The 18923-nt window shown below is 43.0% G+C and overlaps 1 long non-coding RNA gene across 13 annotated transcripts; it reads right to left on the bottom strand.

Annotated features, from left to right (window-relative positions):
- Window positions 1–5847: 5847 nt before the first annotated feature.
- LOC125544443 (uncharacterized) lies at window positions 5848–11126 on the bottom strand. 13 transcript variants are annotated; one of them, XR_007299487.2, is made up of 5 exons: window positions 9019–11126; window positions 8775–8945; window positions 7425–8334; window positions 6638–6711; window positions 5848–6518 (listed from the first exon to the last, which is right to left on the bottom strand). It is a non-coding gene; the product is annotated as an uncharacterized LOC125544443 (long non-coding RNA). The 13 variants fall into 13 exon arrangements; XR_007299485.2 differs by having other exon boundaries at window positions 6638–6664; XR_007299481.2 differs by having other exon boundaries at window positions 5848–6167; window positions 6283–8334.
- Between the last annotated feature and the right edge of the window lie 7797 nt (window positions 11127–18923).

Raw genomic sequence — 18923 nt, 5'->3', positions numbered from 1 at the left:
CGCCGCCGCGTAATCTAAATTTGCCATGAAAAACGTTCGGATTGCCATGCTTAAAATCCGAACGTTTATCATTTCCGTTTATTTTATATCGATCATCATATAATTTAAAGTCGGAGTCAGACTGAACGAAATGTATGGTTTGATCGATTGAATGTTCTGCTAGAGTCGTATCAAATTAAATATAAAATGTCATCAAGCCACATGTATTCCTTGTCATCCGACGACCTAGATTGCTTCAATGTCGAGCGCTAAACACGTTTAGCATGCAGTTAATTTCATGCCAAAAATAGTGCTAATCACATGACAACACGCAAATAATATCCTAGTAGTTAATATCCGCATGCACTTAATATACTTCTAAATTAACGTGCATTGCACGTACACATTGACTAGTGCTGCTAGTACGTGAAACTGGTGCCGTGACTTGTGAACGCGTCCAGATATGGTCAACGGCAACATCGCCCACGAGTTCTTCATCTTTGCCCGTGCGTCTAAACGCAAAAGGGGAGGAGAGAGAGAGAGCACACATGGAACCCACCAGTAAGTGAAGGCGAATAGTACTAAAAATAATATTATATGTTATCCATTAATTAGGCTATGGAAATATAAAAACATTATATGAACAAAGGGGGTACAAGAAACATTGCTATTCTACGTATGTTGCCTATTGACGTGCGGCTTGAAGGCCCGGTCGCATGTTTGGTCCTCGTCCTTTATTTTTTAATTTGTATATGAGTCCAAATTTGTTTCATGACATGTGGGCCCCTCGGTGTGTAGTTTGTAGCACTTTAATTTGTGGGTCGAAATTTGTTCCATTCCAAGTGGACTATCGGTGTGTAGTTTTGTAGCTTATTTATAATAATTAAAGAGAACAATATAGTTTTTTCAATAATACCATGGTGCGATGTTGAAGGCGAGAAAGGACGTGCGAGAGAGCGATGACCGAGTCAGAGGGAAATCAACTAGGGGAGTTGCATGGGTTGCAACGGTGTTTGGAGTAGTTGTGGGCCGAATGCTACGAAAATATAATCTAAACCGACCGAAATAAACGCCTACACAAATTAATCCAAGGTTGGTGTGCCCCTCGCAATGTAAATAGCTCCGGCTTTGCGAGGGATGGAGAGGTAGTAGCTTCAATGCGTGGAAGATACGGTGTGAGAAAGCGATGTCAATCGAGAGACATATAGATAGAGAGACAAAGTGAGTGTGGTCCGACATTCATTGAACAAATATATATGCTCTGGAGAGATATTGTCCGATTCAGCTTTTTGGCAAGGGTAAGGGCTGTAAGATATAGCTTGAGAGATGATCCAGTCACAGACGTGTACATATATTTTGTGCATGGGAGGAAGCAAGGTCAACCGATCACATAGGGTCGCCGTGCGATCGAAAGAGTGAGACGGGTTGGAGAGAGTGACCTAGATAGACGATGTGCGTGAGAGAGTATACAATGTGAATATGTCGAATTGGGCTCAAACATGATGATATATCGTTTTTGTCCGAGAAAGAGCGAGGTCAATCGAGACATACGGAGAGAGAGAGAGAGAGATTGAGTGAGCGTGGCCCACCATGAGGTCGAAAGAGTGGCGGCGGCTTGGATGGACTGACCTAGATAGACAATCTGCGTGAAAGAGTATAGAGTGTGTCGATCGAGGCCCGAACAGGGAGATATATCATTTGTGTGTGAAAGAAAACAAGGTTAAACGAGACTCAGATAAAGAGAGCGAGATTGAGCGAGTGTGGCCCGCCGTGCGGAAGAAAGAGTGAGACAGTCTCGAGGGAGTGACCTAGATATACAACGTGTGTGCGTGCGCACGAGAGGTTGGGGGCTAGATAGGGAATGCATGTATTTAGCACGAGAGGGTGAGAGGGAGAGGGGGGAGAGAGAGAGAGAGCTTGGCATGGGGTGCAATGGCGGGTGTGTGAGGTAAATACATTTGGTAACAGAGTGGAAAAGGGGTTGTGTAGTTGAGATACTTAGAGATCGAAACATGGAGAGAAAGAATGAACATGTGTTGGAAACCGATAGCTTTCTAAGGTGGTTAGGAGAGGAAGATTGACCGATACAGGAAGTATGTAGCGTTTGTGGGGGAGCTAAAAACAACATTTGAATGTACATAGTACGAGACTTAATATCGATGTTTCAATTTGGTGTACATCGTAAGATTTGAACCGAGGACCAGACATACGGGTAATTATTTCGAATTCGTGCCATACTAAGTTTCGAAAAGTTGACATTGACTCAGTTTGTTGTGCTATTTTGTAGGTCATATGTTTGAATCCATCTAAAAGTTTTCTCACTACCATGGTGTTCATCATATACATATGAATTTTTATTAAAAAAGTAGCGTGGATACAGTGAAATGCGAAATCCACGTTAGAATTGGAGATCGCTACGTGACACACACTCTAATTCAAATAACTAACTACATGACACACACTCTAATTCAAATAACTAATTATGTGACACATACTCTAATCCACGTTAGCGTGGGTATCGTTTCGAAATTTTTTCAAATAACTCCTCATTAATTAATTTATAGTACTCCCTGTGTTCACTTTTATAAGACCTTGAAAACATTTCAAACAATGTGCAAAACAGTTCATTTTAAGTTGTCTGAAACGACTTACAAAAGTGAACGGATGGAGTATCTCGTTTCGAATGACTAATTATTGCAAGGAAAACACGGGCATGGTAATACATATAGATTCGTTTGCAAATGAGAAAAGATTCGTTTGCATTCTCAAATGTAGGCGCACCAGGCAGACCAGGGTCGTGTCGGGGTGGACGCTGCTTCGGTGCCTTAAAGGCAACTGCTTTTGGGTCACTGACATGTGGACCAGCCACCTGTTGGGCCCACATGTCATGGACACAAAGGCAGGTGCCTTAAGGCACAGAAGCATAGTCCTGTCGGGGTGGTCACGTGTGTAGGACGGACGCGTAGCACCCAGCCACCCAGCCCCCCTCCCCCCAAAAAAAGGACGACGATAATATAAGTTCGCGCTTCCATGTTTCGGATTGAAATATCTGGCGGCCCCAATTCTAGCCCTGCAAAATCTCTCTTCTCCACCGTCCCCTTCTGCACCCAGATTTTGCTCAAATCCCTAATTCGCCGCCAACCCTCGAATCGCCCCTCGTCTCGTCTCTTTCCCCACCGTTCCCCACCTTTGTGCCGAACGACGACGACGAAGACGACGGTTGCGATTCACCACCGCACCGGAGCTACCTCATCTACGCTCTCGTCCACCGCACCGGGTGGTCCACCAACAACGTCGGCCGCCGCAACCAACGTGCCTCACAGACACCGAGTTCCACCACATCAGGTGCGCTTCACCGACGCTGTCTCCCAGCTCACCGGGGCTACTTCACCGAGCACATCGTCGCACCTCCGCTCCCCGAGGCCGTTGGGGCTTCACCAACGGTCTCGTCCACCGCATCGTAGCGCTCCGCTGCCACTCAAGATCTGCATCCGTGCGCGGCCAGCCAGCGCATCACCCTCAACGACTCTGAAGTGACCCGCACTCTAGCTAGGCGAGCATGCCCAAACGCCGGCCCAAACTAGGTATCCACACATCACTCCCTTGTGCACTGTTCCGACAATGTTTGGATATCCTTTCACTGCTCTCTTAGCTTACACGCCTATACAACTCTGACTTTAACTCTTATTTCTTCTGGAGATATCATCTGAAACAAGCAAATCCATTTTTTAGCGAAGCATGACGGCGCTACGGGATCTGGTACACATCCTGCACACCCGTATAATCTTGTAAGTATCTGTCCTCCAGTACAGCATCAAGGTCGATTCCTCTTATTTGATCAACCATTCGCCGTGTCAAAAATGCAGAGAGGGATGCAAGGAGCACAAGGCCTGCACATCCAAGCAAGTGGTAACATGGACTTGTACATGGAACATCCCAAGCGCAAGCAGAGCTGCAGTGAGCCTGTACAACGAGCTAGCGTAAGTCGCATTTCATTTAATTCGTAGTGGCATTCGTGTATGATTTGTGTGAAGTGGCTGATCCACGAATTCAAGTTCCCAGGGCAAACATTTAACTTAAAAAATACGAAGACACTTGCACTCCGGAAATCAACATAACTTGAGAAATGTGAAGCTACATGCACTTTGAAAACCAGCTAATGATCCAAAGTAGTTCAGATTATAAACACTAAATGATGCAAGCACCAAAAAACACAAAATGCAACATGGTGTACAAGGACTACAAACATGGTCTGTACCTGCTTGAATTATTCGTTCTCTGGCTGAAAATATCGAAGTGTAATTGCACGTATAACCAGTGCGCAAACTGCATATCAATATATCTATCCTGCACAAGTATGCCAATAGTTTCAAACAACAGATTAGAAAAGTATTTATGCTATGTTGTCGTGATACGGGGACTTTCTGGTAGATGGCCTTACGTTTCCTCAAGCTATGAAAATGCACTATAATTTGCTTGTCATCAATGCCTGCAAATCTCTGCCTCTCTCAACATAGTAGATCATCATTAGACACTAAATCCTTCAATGAGCTTGCAAAATGCTTGCATTAGATCCCTCATTAGACACTATATGTTCATCATCAGAAGCATGTAAAACGTTTGCATCAAATCCTTCATTAGCAGTTTGTTCATTAGACACTCCAGGCTCAAGAACAACATGAGCTTGTATGTTTGCACCGAAAACTTGATTAGATACATCAGATTCAGTCAGTTCAGTATTGATTGGGGGAGTTATAAAATAAGTAGAAACTGGTTCAAATGCCCGTGCATTGCACCGGGCGAAAAAAGGCGAACAACCTACTTTATGCGCCAATTTTTATATCCAATTTTAATAAACATTAATAATAAGGTTAATATGAAGCATTTTCTCATTTAGTATGAGCTCAAACAAAATTTTGAGTTCACACGGATATTATTTCATATTCTACATACTGCTAAATGCTAAACCACCAAACAAACATACTCATTATCCGGCACTAAACTCAACCAAATTACGGTGCAAAACATCAATTTTGTGATGTGTACATGTTTGTGTTGAATGGAACATCCTTATAATTTTCCCATGTCCCTGTCAGTCTTTATGCAGAACTTTCACCTTGTGTATCATCGCCACATGACTCTCCTCCACTCTTCCTTTGGCCCCATCTCTTTATACCACTCCAGTTTACTCTGTTGTCACACGACCGCCTAGTATAGCTCCAGTAATTTAGAATTCTACTCCCTCCTTTCTAAAACAGATGACCCAATTTTATACTAACTTTAATAGAAAGTTGGGTCATCTATTTTAAAACAGAGGGAGTATGTGTCAATTTAGGAGCTCACCTTGTGGAACAACACCCTTTGTAGCTTCACTGCAACACCTCATTCCTCATCATGCTCCGTGATGGTGCCTCGTGCCATTTCAAAGGATTAGCCTCTCATTGTTTTATATAGCCATAACATATATTCCTTAGCCCTCCTTCCCGACCGCGCCGATCGTGTCTGCCGTGTCCACATGATCAGAAAGCGTTCTGACATGGTCAATCCCAAGACGCTGAGCTCATCCACCACTCGCCCTGCTCGTCCTGCTTCTCTCCTTTATGTTGACGTCCTTTTTTTAAACACGTTTATGTTGACGTCTTGAGCCCGGCGCCATCGAGCCGGCTAGATTCCGAAGCACACCAACTCTTGGAGAGCCTTTAGAGGGATGCACTGTTTATACCATCCGCCAACATAGAGTAGAAACAAACAGGTGCATTCAAACAGCCTCACATACCCAAATTCCTTTCCCTTTCAATAGAAGCTCATTGTGCACTAATTGTACATGAAACCAATGGCAAGCAAATAAAATACTTGCATGATTTAGAATTTGCAGGACAAACTCATCATATATAGAATCAAAGAAAGTTGAACTATCTTTGCCTCTGGGAATTAATAAAGAAAAAGAACGTATCACCACAATAACACACTCGAAGGCAAGTACCAACATCCTATCACAAATAAAAAAGGCAAGTACCAACATTCTATCACAAATAAAAAAGGCAAGTACCAACACCCAATAGGCTTATTTCTCCACCATTTTGTAACTACATCTGCTTGTCATCCATCTAAAGTCTTTCTCCAAGATCATCTTGAACCCAATGTGCGTGAGTAGGTCTCTAGGTGCCAGAGTGCAAATAACAACACGTCTGTAAGAAGTCTCTCTCAAAAAACGTAAGAAGTTATCACATGAGCTGCATCCGACAATAGTGGAGGGAAATTATACTGTGAAAGGAGATAATGAAAGCTGAGAAAACTATTTACCTTCACGATCAGTATCATATCATAGGCGGACACAACATATTTTAGATCAACGTGATGTCACTTTGCCACTATTGATACTCCAAGGACATGCGTGGTGTGGAGACCCACATCTGCATCTTCAAGCGGATTATCTTGAGCTCCTTGAACTACAGATTGCCACAATATATAGCGAGCACCATCAACTCAGTGCTCAGCTATTTTCCTTCAAATCGGCCACCTCTGTAGGAAGCGAGAGGCTGCAATGACAAACAAACCATGGAGTTCTACACTGATTTTCCCAGGAAATTCATATGTTTATTTCGAAAACAATTTCTAGAGCTACAAAGCTATCAAGAGGCACAAGCCAGTTAAATACCTTCAGTAGTGGTGTCTCAAGTCAAGCCTGCAATAGGAGAAGTATTTGTGGTGCCATCAATATGTGTTACTATACTGAAATTTGCAGCAGTTAAAACCATTCATTTATTATAAGATAAATATTATAAATATTATTTGCAATCAGAATACAAATATTATGTTATTACTCAAGTTCGCTCATTGATTTTTTTTAGTTTCCAGTGCAGATTGGAAAGTATCGTTGAACTAAGTAGACTGTACATTGTAGTGGATTGCAGATTCTGATGCGCGCAACTCAAAAGATAGCTCGGCTAATTTGGTGAGAATAGATTCAACCAAAAATATCTGGACCATTTTTTATCAATAGAACTCGTTGCTATACATACGACAATCACAAAAATGACACTTCCATATGATAGCAGAAAGTACCTTATCGTATTGTCTATAAGTGCAGCTCTAAAACCAAGTATTAAACGTTGAAGGAAAGACCACACATATTACAACCAAACCTAGAAAATGTGGATACCATGGTTGCCGTTGCAGGAAAAAAACATATGAATGTTTATATCAAATCATTGATATGTATCCCTTCTGAAATACATCAGAGGAACCATTTAAACAGAACCAGTTTAACGTAACTACTCTGTACAGCTATCTTAATTTTTGCACAGGTTTCTTAAAATCTTAGTACAGAGCTAGCAAGAAAAGAGTATATACACTATATAATAAACAGGATTTCGAAAAATCTGGAAGTTGATAAAACAGAAAATTCAAATGTATTAGGGAATATCAGTAGTAAGTCACTATACCTTTGTTTGACCCTGAAAGACATTACAATTAGATATACAATGCAAGTAATCTGAGATTCATCGTTTAGTTGATTCAGAAGAAACAAACATTACTTCATCCAAATCTTCTCCATTGGAAACACACAAAAAATCCATTGGCTAGCATGGGGTGGCATGAAAAATATTTGTAACGGCTCCTCTTAACATCAAACTGAACTTGCTGCACGGTAGTTGATTGGTAGAGTTAGAGATGTAAACCACCCTTCAGTTGTAGGGAACTTACTGCAGGCTGCCACTGAAGGAGATGCAAACCACCTTAGTTGGTTCTGTTCAGATCCCTACAACAGACAGTGTGGTGATCTGTAGTAGACCATAGAAAAGAATTTTTTTTCTTGATTTGACATTGCAGATCAAGCCAGGGTAGTGGGGCATCTACGATTGCTTGTCTGGCTTTCCTCAAAGAAGCTCCCATCTATATTGATCAATCACCCAGCCAACTTCCGGCGGCGACCACTATTTCATCGCTACCTCGCCATGCTCATTCTCAGTTTGCACAACATCTCCTTCAGCCCGGTCAAGCTGCAAAATTTTGCAAAACATCTCCTTTGGCCAACCAAACGACATTGGACAGACCGGACTTTGCCGAGACATTGGGGAAAGGTGTGGGCGCCTTCAAACGTTGAGGGACAACCAAACAGATCAGGTCAATCCCCCTGCCTGCAAAATCAACCAAGTATTTTGTCTCTTGGTCTCCTCGCTCTGCTCAGCCACGGGATGCGGCAGAGCCAGAACAGGGGAGCTGGTTTGGGCTGGAGGCTGTCTGCGAGGAGGGCCTGCACGGGAGCCGGCAAGCGTCGTCTCTATAGCAGGTTGTGAGCCGCACTGGATGGGAGAGGACAAGGGTGTGCAGCAGGCGAGTAGCACCTCCCACCTGGTGTAAGATTCAGAAGTTTCTGTAAGTATCTGAAGATATAACTGAGATGAAACAACTTCAGATAATCCCGTAGTAGCAACTTGCCATTATAGAAGTCATGGGAGAAGATCGGAACTAACAAAAACAACCTAGTATCGTGAAGTTGCATCACAATACGAAGAAAGTCATCGTTTCAGCAGCTACTGCGATTTTGAATCACATTGTTCTACATCACAAATACCGCAGGTCATCTGTCTTTTGAGTTCATCGTCAGTTTTCTTCAGAAAAAACATCACAACCCCAACAAAAGCTTCATCTTCCACCAGAAAAGCACTTGCACCACTGCATTGCTTAAATGCATTGACTATCTCAAACCAATACTAACAAAATCTCAAACCTGGAGGTAAACATCATTATTAAGAACCTGTAAAAACAGTAAGTACTTCCAGGGTAGTTACCATGTGTTGCAGAACTAATTGTATTTGCAGTTGTTGGTTGCCCTTCTCCACCTTAGACACCGGCTGTTCCTTTCAACCCCTCGAGTTCATTGTACATGAACTTCATCGTATCCTTCTTGCTCGTGTTGCGCCATTGTTCACCACACTCTTTGTTAACAGCAGTAGGTCCACCTGTAAATATGTCGTTTTGAACATTAGGCAATGAACTACTCCTACTGAATTAGCTGAGGTGCGGCACCACGACCTTGCAACAGCAGCCCACGTGGAGGCGATCCGGCTTGCATTCCCGATCCACAACTGTTGTAGGCAGATGCTGCTCCTATTGGAGGATTCTCCACTCGAATCCAGGCTTGGCAGTAACACCTTTATGAATGTAACTCAAGTACTCAACTGCTTGAATGTGACGCCAATGGCAGCCTCTTCTGGACTGCTCCTGCAAGGATGTCCTGCTGAATCCCCATACTCCTTGCTGGGCCCACCACCTTCATGCCTTGTAAAATCAATCATAGTGGATATGTTAGTGATACTAAAAGATTAACATCACAGCCCTCAAGCAAGTTAGTTATCAATCATGTGTCAGGCGTATAACACGTTATTTCCTCGAGGTCGCTAGAACTGAATTTAACAATATGAATAGCAAAGAGAGGTTGTTTCTGATGATCATCACAATAGAGCCAAAAAAACAAATAGAACATCTTTGCGATGAAGTAAAGGAAATTAGCAGTATGATTCTATCTACATCAATCTACCTGAAGGCATATGTTACAGCAAGCAACTGCAAAATATTCAAAATCATATCAACTCACAAAATTCAATTGAAAAAACAGAAACATAACAGACATGTCGCATTTATCTTCACATGTGGCTGCAAATTGTACAACGGCGTACTCCAGGTGGAGCGCGGGTGGTCGGCATTCCAGCCATGTTGGTAGAAAAGCAAGATTGTATGCTTCCAGTGAGATGATTTCAATCAATGAAAATTTTAATTCAGATGTGGCTTCCGTAGAGGGGCTCAAGGCGTTTTATGTGGCAAAGTTTCGCAATTCAGGTGGAGTTCATGTCCGGCACGACTTAATGGCATGCTCGAGTAGTTCTTCTGATCTGAATTGGTGACTGGCGATGGGTTTTGCACAGGGTGGTCGCCGCACCCCACCTATCCCACAAAACGTGCTTCTCTCGCACGCACCACCGCCCCCGGCATCTCACCGTTGTTACCACCCACCAGCCTAACCACGAAACTCGGCCGTCATGCAAAATTGTCGATTCGCCCCATCCGAGACGTTCTTCCAACTTGGTGAATATATTCATCAATGGAATTTGGCATGTCAAACAAAAACTTGATGTAGTTTCAGAAGATCCATTCAACATCCCTAGACCCGTGTACAAACAACAAGGGTCTCAAACAACAACATATACTTCTCCAGTGAGAATCGGCCTCAATCTTTCTCTTCTCTCTTTCATTTTTTTCTCACCTTTAATAGAAATTACTCCAGCCCAGTAGCAGCAGTAATTGCTTCAGACAAGGGATCGCCAACTCTGGATCTCACAAATACAATAGCGGGAGGTTTGAAGTACTGCTTACTCTTCATTATCTCAAAAATCTTCTGCTTCTTCTGCATAGACTCCACCCAAATTACCACCTATCTAATTGATTTGATTGGCTCCCACAACAAATACTCCATGTATCAACCATGGTGTAAGACAGCGACTTTGACAATTTTGGAACGTACTGTTACTGAAAACATCATGACCTATGGATGTGAGAGTGCGCGAAAGATCTACATGGCCTAATCTCTGAATCCTCTCTCTAGCAAGCAATCCACTTCATCGAAAACAAACACAGAAACATCTGCAATTAAGGTCGACATTGTTTGCAGAGGATGGGGCTTCCTTGCCACCGGTTTCCTGTCCTCCACGATCAACACCACCATAGCAGCCCGGCTGCCGAGCTGCGCTACACCCCGGTGCATCAGCACAGCAGCCCTCTGTCCGCCTCGGCGTTCGGGTCGACCAGGGGCGGCGGCGCGGCCGACCATGACCGGCGGCGACGTGGAATTTGACCAAATTGGTGGTCCTGGACTTGGACTTGGGGGAAAGAGGTGAAGGCCACTGGGGAGCTGGAGTCTCGAGGGAGAGGGAGGCGCACCCGTGGTGGTCGTCGGCGAGAGGTGCCGCCGGGTTGGCGGCGCAAAGGCGGCGGCGGCAGCGCTGGAGGGAGTCGCAGACGGGATAGGGAGGTGGGGTAACACCTGTTCGTTGCCTTATAATATGCACTGCGGGTTGAATACCCTAAACCGACATGGACGTTTTTGCAAAACGGAACCCGGAGACTCAATCCGTGCTTTATTATTATTAGGGAGATTGGTTTCATTTTCTTATGATTCCCTACATACAAGCAGTTTTATAACACCATCAGATTTAACTATTGTCCAAAAATTGAAGAGTTGAATTAGATATAATCAGGGATGTGATGTACCTGCTCGTTACGCATGCTACTCTTGCAAGCTGCGACTGTCCGTTTGCGCAAGCGCGATGCCATGCCCGTGCTGCCGCCGCTGCCTCCCACGCAGGCTACACCCAGGGTTGGATGTTCATCTTCTTGTCCTTCCGTTCGCTTGAAGCCCGGCGACCGCCCTCCAACGAGGGCGTGAGGAAGTGCTGTGTCGGTCTGTCCAGCGGCGGCTAGGTTAGGAGCGAACCAGACTGGAGGCTGGAGCGAGTGAATTGGGCTTTTTTCTGCTGTTGATCGATATAGGAGGCGCTCGTTTGGGCCGCGAGCCTGCTATAGGGCCTGCCTTGCACTTATGTTATTGGCCCATCTAAATTGAAACATTTTTCTTCATTTTTTACATTGCCTGCTCGTGCGTTGAGACGAACAAAACTAGCGTGGGCCAACCTGGACGACTCAAACTAGATGCACACTTTCCAGCCACCTGAGGCGGCCGCCCATACCAGCCCCTATGGTGGCGTCGCCCCTTTTTGCGTGTATGATTGGATAGTGAAAAATATTCCAGTGACGCTTTTGATTTACTCACAGAATGGTTGAATTGCTTGTTTCTATGAATTGAGTTCGCCAATAATGTGAAGGATGCCAGTCTTTTCATCCTATTATAGATTGCTTAGATCTCGATATGCCAAAAGTAATCGCATGAAATATACAGTAAAAACTAGTGTGACGTGTTTGGCTAGAACTAGTCTGACTACACGTCCTCATATAACATATCAAGGACGCACCATCTTACCAGATTAACCATTCGACTTACCCATGCAGTGTGGGAAGAAAGAAGTATTTGGACTGCGTATCCAAGCAATTGATGCCATGGACTCCTTCGTACAACCTTGTAAGCGAAAAAGAAGTTGCAGTGTGCCTGTACAAAGAACTAGCGTAAGTTCAGTTACCTGCTTTTCAGAATTTTAGTTAGCCACTTATTGCAAAATTGTTCAATTACGTTGCTTGGCTTAATTTAGTTTGCTACTGATTACATAATGACACATCCTGTTAATCATATTGTAGACTGTGCTATTTATGTGTTTGATACTTACTGTTAAGAATTACCTGTTTGCCTTAACTTAAATATCTACTTGTTTGTTTAACTGCTTTGCTGCTGCAACAGTGAGTTACAATGATGTTAATAACTACTTTTCAGCATCCAATTGAAACTCTTTAATTCCTTGTTTGTTTAGCTGGTTTGCTGTTATAACTCCCAGTTGAGATGTTTTGCTAACTTCAACTTTTTTTAATCCAATCGGAACTTTCATGGCAAAACAGGTTAGCCCAAGATCAAAGAGCGAGGTCCCCATGGATGTTGCATCATCCCACAGCAGTGGCACCGGCCCAATCGTGCATTATGAATTGCCAACTGCTAATGCTCTAGAGGCTAAACTAGTGGTAGAAAGAGATTCTGCTTCTGCACTTAGAGATGAAGTTGACATGTTGAGGAAGCAAACAGCACAATCACAAGCAGTACTCAAGACAACCATTAAAATATTTGGTGAATTTCAAAACGAAGCAAGCTGAGACTGACCAAATTGTTAAGGTCCTGAAGGAAAAAAGGAAATTAAATTCCTACTTGGTAAATCATAGGTGAAATGTTATTTTCATAGTTGAATAACCTTTGTGTTGTCTGTTCATGTAATCAATCAAACCATTTGTTTTAGAGATCATGTAATAATTGTTTTTTTGTTTTTTGGTTTGTAATTTTATTTGAGCACAAGTTTGTATTAATTGATAAGACTCGGAGACATTTTATTTGGATTGTTGTGCCAGACCTACAAATATGCCAATCGGGCTGAATGTGCATTCAGAAATAGTAGTAGTATAGATGGACCATAAGTGGCACGCATCAGAAAGAGCCAAGATGCTGGCTCAAAAAAGGATGCTGTTGTAGCCAAAAAAAGTACAACGACTTGGATTATGTATGTTAGTTGATATTATTGATCCATATACTCTATAAGTGTTTATATGTCTGTTAGTTCTGTACATTCTTGGTTGATTGACTCGGTATTTGAATCTTGATACATCGCTTGTGTACATATCTAAATGGGAGTACGCATTATGCTGCATGTGACATTTGAGTTGGACATGAAGTGTTCCAAATATTCGAATTCACCTTAAACTGGATTCTAGTTTCTGAATTTGAGTATCGGCATTTGTAAACCATATTCATATATGACAGTGGAATACATCTTTGTCGTCCTTTTGAATATATATAAAAACACATAGAATGATTTATAAAGATTCATATAGGAATACAAAATGGATTCGAATTTAGTTGCCATGGTAAATATGGATGCTTATTGTCCCAAAATTCGAAAGAAGCAGCAAAATGTCCACTCCCACGTTGGCTGCCCGAAGCCAAGTGTTTGGGAGATGGAAATTACTGTCTACTCATTACACGGACAATCCATCGACCCGATATACACTGCTCTAAATAGGGGTAGGTTAGTAACTTCAATTAGACGTGACACGACCGACTCTGAGCCCATTCCGACATGGTGGGCGTCAAACATGGGCAGCAAAACTCATTTGATTCAAGCTCGTCCGAAAGAACTCTGTTTCTCCCTCCATTCCCCATTCATACACGATGGACGGCAAAACAAACTCGACTCGGCCGAAATCGATGTAGGCAAATATTTTCAATAGAGGCAGGTTTGTAACTTCACTCAGACGTGACACAACCGCCCTACCTGTCAGCCTCGTTCATACACCGTGGGCGCCAACCATGGGCGCCAACCACCCTCTCCTCGCCCGAAATCACTCTGGGCAAATATTGGCGAGATGCGAGATGCGAGATTACCATCATATCCCCAACCGACGAGACGTCCAAATTTTAAATGGGGGCTAAGTTGGTAACTTTCCCATATTTCAGACAGGCCCGTCCCAAAAACATGGTTCCCCGTACCTCTCCCTCCATTTTCCCATTCATACATCGTCCGCGCTAGAACACCCCATCCCCACACCAGCCTCCGTCCGCCACCCCATCCATCATTGCCATCTTCCACCACATCCATCGCCACCGTCCTCCACCATGCCGGAGCGCCTACCAAGACCGCGTCGTCCACTGCTAGAGATGGACGTTTCTCATCCACGGCGACGGACCAATAGCCTTGCATCGCGTCCTCTCGCTTCATCGGCGTCGTCGTCCTCTTTGCCGGGGCCGCTCACACGACCTTCTCTTCCACCGCAACGGGACTTATCCCCCGATGCACCCGTCTACCGTCACAGATCTGCTTCAACGCCACCGACAGCCATCGCACCCCCGATGCCTACATGGCGCCGCAAGAGAGGTGGTACTTCATATCTCCTCAACTTTTTGATCTCAACCAAAAAATAGATTTTAACTTGGTTACTCTACTTTCTTTTCAGCTCTTAGAATTTAGTTCTTAGTTCGAAGCAAACAATGGATGCTAAATATCATTTCTCCGGTTTGCAGCTTCAAATTTGCCATGGCATAGCCATAATACGGTTTAATTGATCATGCTTAGGGTTTAATTGATCATGTTGGTTCCTGGTGGTTTCTTTAATAGAAATCGGAGGGGAAACCCTATTTTGCTAAAAATAATATGCTTAGAGTTTCCCCCTTTTATGATCACTATACGATCAGAATACGTGCTTCGTGTCATAATAACACTGCTCCACCCATCAAGCTAAACAAGCTTAGTTGTTGAAATACGAATCTGATATTATTAAAACAGAGTTGTTTAATTGGTCAGCTAAATGTTCCTAAATTAGTTTTGAAAATGCATGTTCGCCGCTCGGGTGTGTATCTCTACAGGGTGCCCACGGTGGGACGGCCCACCCTGGGATTTTGGGTCGTCCCAGGCCCCGATTCCCCTTTGTTCTGCTGCGCGCTTCCGATCTCTACTCGCGCCCAGCCGCCTGCCTCGCCGGCGACTTGCCATTCCCGGACGGCATGACTCTAGGAGGAGACGCCGGACTAACAGGAGGCCAGGAGCCGCTCGCCCAACAGCGTCACCGCTGCCCGGGCGCGCCGCCGTGCCTACCTTCCCAGTCCATTCAAGGCTCAGGCGTGCAGCACCCACCAAGCCAACCCGATTTATCCTGAGATACGTCCTCAACACTCAACAGCCACTCCTCATCACCCATTTTCTAATTGATTCATTACTCATTAGGCATGACTATCATTAGGGTTTGTTGTGTGCTCAGTGCTACCTACACTTAATGGTTCAGATGTATTTCGGTAATCTTTAGTACCTCTAAAGTTCACAGGGTTTTCAAAATTCCGGCCCTCGGAACAGAAACTAGTCATTTTGGATTGTTGGTCGTAGTGACATTGACCCAGATTACTACTGCAAGCCAGGTTTGTTGATAATTTTACTTGTCTTTCTTACTCATTCGATATAATATCCAATTATTCACGTCGATTAGTTGCAAACAATAAGTGCTAGACAAACTTCTTCATTCAGATTTTGGACGGTCTCTTACTGCAGTTACAATTCTGATACTTGTCCTAGTAAGCTCACAAGTAAATGATTGATTCACTACATCTATGCTTGCCTTGTCATATTTGTTGTCAATATTCTTTTAGGGTGGACCATCCTGTTTCTAAATACTGGAACCGTAGACATGAGTGAATAGTATTTCTCTATGTGATCTCTTCCATCATGTGTGGGTAACGAACACTGCATTGTATAGAAAGAAAGTGTCATTTCCAGCTTTTACATAGGTTTCGATCTTTTACATGGAATACAATCTGCCTACTTGCTTTGTGTCGCACTACCAACACTCCACCCTTGAAGCTAAACATTACGCCACTCATAATTGCTTAGTTTATTTGTTCAATACGAATTTCATATGATTCTAATGTTCCTACTTCAGTTTTGAAATGTGTGTCTGCCTGTTATAGAGACATAAGGGGTTTGTATTTCTGTGTGTGGTCTGGTCAGCACGGTTGGGGAGGTGAACGTTGCATATGCAGGGGTTTATAGGGAGACACTCTCCGAGTTGAATTCGCAATGCATTCCATAGATAATCTGACTACTTTTTATGTTTTCATGAATCTTAGATTCTGAACAGCATCATAATGATTATGAGCTTGCGCGCATGAAAAGAATAAAGCAGAACAATGCCATGGCTGTCAAACTTGGCATTAAGGGACTGAAATCAAGTCTGGGTGCAATGCAATGCAAACGCTCTCCACCTATAGATTCATGCTCAGAATATGATCCTAACAGTGATTCTGAGCTAGAGGGAGACCTAAGTCAATGTAGCTCCCTAGTGGAGGAGTCATAGGAAGATGCCCTATCTTATTCACCCATCAAGGTACTTGCTCTAACTTTCCAAGGTTACATTGCTCGCACATATCTTGCAACTGATGCTTTGCATTGCTTCTACTTTGTTGAACTGCCATTAGCTTAGTTTACACATCGTGTATGTGAATACGCCCTGTCTATCCATTTTCAGTACATATTCCATCTGTCATCATATCATATTTATCCATTCAAATGTTGTTCTTGTGTATCAGACGTTCAAAAGGAAGGGGGCGATTGTTGATCGTGGAGGAGCACAAGCAAAGTATTTGGAAAAGGTAGTGGCACCTGATAAATCAAATAGCCCATTAGGTGTAGTTGCAATATCACCTGACCCGCAAAATACCCCAACTCTAGCAGACTCTAGCCCTACTACACTGGTCATTTCTGATGCCCCAACTCAGCAGACCCCAACTGTAGCAAACAATATGATTATGCCAGTTGACATAGCACCAGCTGTACGACACAAAACCCCCATTCCAGCAAAGAGTACACCAAATCCAGTTGCCAAATCCCTTTTCGAACCAGAGAGAGCCCCAATTGCAGCAAATAGGACCCCTATTCCATTTCTTCCCAGTTTAGAAGACGAAGCTTATGTTGTTGTCAGGAACTTTGTGCGCATCTTTCCTTCATGGAAAGATTATACCACAGACACATAACAATTTCCAGTCTTCCTCCGCAACTTACGCGTAAGTAATATACTAATGTTATTCATGGTCATTACTGCATATGTTTCTGCTGACAAAAGACACAAGATTTCATTCTTTTAAATAGGCGAGGAGCAAACTGGATTGTGATAACGAGCAAGGGTTGGTTCTGCTTTTCAAGCACTCGTTGATGAAGTATCGTTCCTACCTGAGGCAAGCGCACTTCGATGGCAAGCCTCTGAACGAAATTTCTGTAAAGTCTCCGGTGCTACATTTATTCGACGGTGACTGGAATAATCTTGTTACACATTGGTCTCGGCTGCAGCGTAAGGTACTGTCTATGATATCACATCACAATTTGAACTACATTTCTGCATTTGCCTTAATGTCTCACTTGTACGAAAACTGTTAGCAGAAGAACATTCGTTCTTAAGGGACCATAGAATCTCGCAACTATACCGCACACTTCATTGCTCTTGTGAGTACCTCTTGCCCTGTATGACCATACTTACTTTCATAGCTGTTTGATTATGTAGCATCACTGCACATGTTAGCCTCGTAATCGTCCATTTGGTGGACATTATAAGATCCGTATGGACTCTTACATAAATTTAGAATCAACCCAATGCTTTTGAAGAGGTTTAGCTCTGCAGTCCTCTTGTAAGGACTGAACATGGTCTATCACTATACTTACATTAACAGCTACTCCCTCCGTCCCATAATATAAGAACGTTTTGTATAGTATACCGGTGTTCAAAACACTCTTGTATTATGGGAAGATGGATTGGTTCATTTTGTAGCATTCTGCATCTTATCTCCCTCTCCCACCATTTACTAAAAAAGATCAGATCTATATTTAATCTTACCAACAAGTAGGATACACAGACAATGCCAGTGCAGAAGTGTAGCCCATTGCTCTTGTCAGTACATTTTGTCCTGTAACGCTTGTACTTCCAGGGATTGGTAGTTGATTATGTAGCATCAATCTGCATCTTAATCTTCATTATCCTCTATCCCTTCCAGTATTATCATATCTATAATTACTTTCTATAAAATGTAGAGTACAGGCAATGCTTATGAAGAAGATTTTGTGCTGAAATTCTTGAGTTATCCTTCCCTTGACATGGAGAAGGGCATTATAAAGCCAGTGTTAACTGTTAATGTAAGTCAGTCCTTCTAAAGCCTTTATCCTCAACTGCTATTTAATTTGCTCATACTCCCTATCGTTTACTGATGTTTAGTTTGCTGTTTCTACCAAAATGCATGTTCGTAAGAACCGTAAGTTCTAAGTTTTACTTGTAATACCAAATTCCTTATTCATACCATGCACATTACTTAATACTCCCTATATGTATGCTTGTTTTTGTGGATCTATAATCCAGTGTGTGGTGAAGCAGCCCACGTTTGCACCTTGTCATCTCCTGTTTTATCTTACTGGTGTGGCCGATGATATGAACAACATGCCATGCACATTATCCAAAATAGATACAATGATTTTCTTTGCCCTTCATCTATGCTTGTTATGTTGACATGGTAATCCAGTAGTGTGGTGAAGCTCCCCGCATTATGAACAATGCCAAATTATGCTATTGATATTTTGAACTTACTCTTTATTTTCTAATTTGAAATTGGATAGAATTGACAGAACAGTTATCATCTTTGTTTATGCACGTGCAAAACCTGTCATCTCTCTGCTTTGTTTCAAGGTGATATGCCTGATGGCATGCACAAG

This window comes from Triticum urartu, chromosome 3A (assembly GCF_056163025.1).
Source record: "Triticum urartu cultivar PI428250 chromosome 3A, HENAU_Tu73, whole genome shotgun sequence".
Classification (NCBI taxonomy): Eukaryota; Viridiplantae; Streptophyta; class Magnoliopsida; order Poales; family Poaceae; genus Triticum; species Triticum urartu.
This window is presented reverse-complemented; position numbering and strand designations above follow the sequence as displayed.